Source organism: Falco cherrug, chromosome 3, assembly GCF_023634085.1.
Source record: "Falco cherrug isolate bFalChe1 chromosome 3, bFalChe1.pri, whole genome shotgun sequence".
NCBI lineage: Eukaryota > Metazoa > Chordata > Aves > Falconiformes > Falconidae > Falco > Falco cherrug.
The window spans coordinates 106654841-106659416 of record NC_073699.1 but is presented as its reverse complement, the minus strand read 5'-3'; positions in this window follow the sequence as shown (position 1 = coordinate 106659416).

Sequence of the window (4576 nt, the reverse complement as noted above, 5' to 3'; positions counted from 1 at the left end):
ATCAAGTCGGTGGTACGCTTTCAGGAAGGTGCGTGGGAGAAATGGGGAATAAACCTCCCAAACTCCAGTGCTGGGACTGCTGAGCTGTATTGGGCTACACATTAATAACCAAAAGGAGGGTTTTCTCTGCAGAAGAACATCTGACACGTCACAGGTGAAATACAGGGCTGGAACTTCCAGGGGACAAGAAGTGAAACTGGCCTAATGAATAGTCCTTAGCACATTCCCTCTGGAAGGCAAGCACTGGGAATCATGTCTGGCTTCGGACACTGCACATCCACTGGTCCCAGTACCAGCAGCCACAGGGACTCCAAGTTCACATCCTGTTGGAAACACCTTTTCTTCCTTCCCAGAGAGGAAAATCAATGATCCTTGAAAACTTTTAAAAGAAAGCTTTTTCTAAAAGACAAGGCACTGGGACCTTCCCTGGGGCGAGGTGGAGCTGGGCACTGGGCACAGCCCGAGCTGTGCGGGAAAGCCGGGATGCTGTCCCTGTGCCACAGCCAGTGGATCTTTGTTTTTCACGTTTTCCTCTGGAAAACCATCCCAAGGAAGGAGAGGGCAGAGTCCATGCTCAGTTTGGCTGACTTGCCAGTAAGCCCAGAGGAGCCCACCCCAGCCCAGGAGAGCCCACTGCCCAGCTGCATGAGGCACTGGCACCTCCGAAGTAATTTGCTTGTCTTAAAGTTAATATATCATTACTACTGGCAACTATTTCTTCTCCATGAAGCCCAGTCCCTGGAGTAAACTACTACAGGTTTTCCAAAACACTTTCTCTAGTAAGGAGTGAAGTGAGTCAAGGTGTGCTGGAGGCAAGGCACACTGCTGGCGTGCAGCCGCTTGACACGGGGCCAGGAGCAGGAGCAGGTGGGGCTGGAAAGTGTCGCTTGTCCCACTGATGGCCTGAGAACATCAAGGTGAGCTTTGGCAATGCTGCCCAGCGGCTCCCACACTTTCTCCTCACTTTCTGGCACATTTTCCCTCAGCCCTTGCAGTCAGAGACACCGTCCCTGAGGAGGGCAATGGGAGAGCTGGCAGCCCAGGGAATGCTCTGCCTTCATCTGAGCTGCAGAGCCAGCGGGGCTGGGGGCTTCTCGGCCGGTTCTGCTGCTGCTGCAGCTTCTCCTCTGAGGGCAGCCAGGGCCACGGGGCCCAGGGAAGGCATTTGGCTTCCCTTGGGTGAAATGTGCTGTTAAATTAAGAAAGGAAGAGATGTGTGGTGCTTGGAACCTGAGAGCAAGCGCCAAGCCCGCAGCCAGAGACAGTCTGTGCAACCGCGTCAAAGGTGGCTGGAGAAACAACAAACTTGTCGCATCTGCACATAACAGATACACGATGCTTTGTGTTGCACACATCAAAGTGAGCAGAGCGGCACTCTGAAAGGTAGAAAAAGTACCTGGCACTGACAACCCAGCCCATGGCTCCTGCACAGCCGCCGGCAGCCGCCACTAGCCCAGCAGTGGCCACGGCGTGCTGTGTCCCACCGCCCAGCACACAGCCAGCAGGCTGAGTTACCCTGTGTGTGCCGAAAACAAAAACTAATAAATTCATCTCAGGTGAATCAAAGTGTTTCATTTAGATTTTGACCTTTCAAAAGTAAATGAATAATGGATTTCAAAATAAAAACTCATTTTGGACTTGAGAATCAAAACATTTCCAGCTGGAAATGCCAGGGTGACACATTATAAGACCAAAGCTTTCTGATTCCTCAGGTGGAAAGAGCGCTGGGAGCAGCCCCTTTCCCTAAAGAGCAGACTCAGTGTTGCAGAGCTGTCTGCAGCTCTTGGCAGGGACGTGGCTTGGAGGGCACCCCCATCCCAAAAGGCCGCGGCTGTGCAATCACAGCAACGCAACAAGGGGAAAAAAAAATTAAAAACAATTTATCAAAAGATTTTTTTTTTTTTTGAGGCTCGCTTTCACAGATTTCCCTGGGTGTTAAAGTCAGCACACTGCTCCTGTAAACCTCAGTGCCAGCAGCCATGGACTGCTGGGGTTTTTCTGCCCTCCTCCTCCAGCCCCACCAGGATCCTTAGGGAATTTTTAAGGAGCCGATGGAGCGGTGGCTTTCCCCGGTGCTGTTGTTGCACAGCATCAGCCTGCTGGTCACCCTGGGCTCCGGCAGCACTGCCAGCCATGCTCAGTACCCGGCGCAGAGACCGCACACCAATAAATTCATAGTATAACCATCCCTCCATGTGCCAGTGGTTAATTGATAATGAAATTATGTTCCGGGATATAATTGCTTGGAGGAGCCCTGGGCCCTGCAGCAGGCCAGTGTGGTTGGCACAGGGTTTTTGCCAGCCTCGAGGCTGGGTGATGGGCTGGTCGTGCCTGCACAGCCCCAGGGTTCAAGCACTCTGCAAAGGGACTCACTCAGGAGCGGGCCAATGCCAGCCAAAAAGTGATGCACTGCTCTGCCAGTGGGATGCTGTGTCTACTGTAAGATGCCATACCATGTCGGGGGGACAGCACGGGGTGCCTTCCCACCCCCTTCCACTGCTCAGGGTGACACGGCCACCCTCGGCCCTGGCCAAGCCTCACCAGCAGGTTGCAAAAGTGTTTGCTTGATGCTGCAGTGTCGCTTTCAAACACGTCTATTGACTTTCAACTTGGCAGAGACTCTAAATACTCATTTTAGCTAATAAAGATACCCGGTAATGTCGTATTGCAAGGCTGGCGAGCTCCCAGTAAATATTATGGTGAGCCTTTGTTTAATTAGAGGTTTCTCAGGCAGACGCAAGTTTGTCCTCATAATGGAAAAATAAGCTGGGTTTCAAAGTCTGGGCTCGAGGCACACCCTGCTGAGGCTTGGGCACCTCGGGAGCTGGCTGCCGAAAGGGCACGTTGCTGGTGCAGGAGTTTTTGCATCCAAGTCCCTTTTTTCTTTTTCTTTTTTTTTTTGGTTAATTTATTTTCTCATTTCTAGCTGCTATTTTTAGTGGCCCCTCCCTGCCCTGGGCAGATATACCTGCTCTTCAAATTCCTCTGCCGCTGTTCTGGCAATGCCTCCTGTCTCTGAAAACTGGGCATAACCTCCAGTGCCAAGGGCTGGGGATGTGGTGGTGCCAGCGCTGGTGAGCCGGTGCAGCTCCGGGGGGAAGGCAGCGCGGGCAGCCACGTGCAAGCGTCAGGCAGGGCTTTCTGCCTGCTCCTGCCTCCCCTAGGTTCCAAACGCAGCCCTGGAGAGGCTGTTTGTTCTGAGGATCAGTAAAGTTCAGCCACCGCAGCAGCGCACCGATGATGACTCCTGTCTGGGTAGGCAAATAAATTTTGATGGGTTTTCCATCCACCCTGCTCAGGATGGGAAATGCCAGCACTGGCTGGGCAAAGCTCACGGAGAGCCAGCAGCACACGGAGGCAGCAGGAGCAGGAGCCATCCCAGTGCAGCTGCCCCAGTCACCTCCCCGCAGCACATCCACAGCTGGGGAGGGCAGAGGAAGGCCCCGGGGCAGCAGTGCAGTGGCGCACATGCCGGCATCCCTCAAGGCTCCCAGCATCGCTCCAAGGCAAGGGAAGCCCACGTCCTGCGGCGCTGGGCAGCCAGGCCAAGCGACAGCTACGACCCCACCAGGATACCGGTGCCTGGAGAGGCAAAGCACAAGTGGAATCAAACCGAGCCGTGGAAAGCCTTCAAAGTGCCTGGCAGCGATCCTGCCTTTGCCTCCAGCCAATTCAGCAACCCACCCCTGACCCCTGCCAAACGAATTCCATTAAAGAGCTGCTGTTCGATCAATTAAAGAGCCGCAAGTGTTTGATCTCCTTTCCCCAGGAAAACACCGCAGTCACGATGCTGCGGGCAGCAGGGAAAGGCAGCCCCTCACCAGGTCTCTCCCAGGACCTGTCCCCCGTGGGCTGTGCTGCCTTGGGAACCCAGCTGGCCCCACCAGCACCAGTGCTCACCAGCTGCCCCAGAGCTCAGGCAGATTTAAGAGACATGGGGTTGCCTGCCTGAGAGCATCGGCGAGACAAAGGCAGCGATGCTCCGGTCCCCGAACACTCCCGCCTGCTCTGAGAGGGCAGAGCACTCCCGAGAGTTACCAAAACCACAGAAAGCGCTTCCCAGTCTTTTCTTCCCTGTGTGCTTCGGTGATGAGATGTGAGCCAAGATTTTTAGGGTGAATTAATTATATTGTTACCGGAATCGAATTTTCTTCCTGACCTGAATGAAATGGGAAGAGAACAAGTTGCATGCTAGGCACACCATGCTACGAGCATAGTGTCATTAACGGGGACAACTTCGTTAACAAGCGTGAACCCAAGAAGTGGCTCTGCCCCAGCTTCTTGTCCCTGGCAGGGCCAGGCAGCAGGCACTGCTCCTGTGCCTGCACCATGCTCTAGCAGCAGCAGCTCCAGCATTTCCAAGGGCCGTGGCTTCAATGCCAAGCAGCCCCGCACACAGTGCTCGCTGCATGCCACACACCTCTGCGGAGGCTCTTTGCACTCTGGCAGGACAGGGTCTTGCCCCCCAAGGCCCCCTGCTCATGGGGCTGCCCCTCTGCAGACCCCGCCACGCCGTGCCGACAGACCTGCTCAGATCAACCACTGCGGTTTGCTTACGTTCAAAGAAAGGAAACAG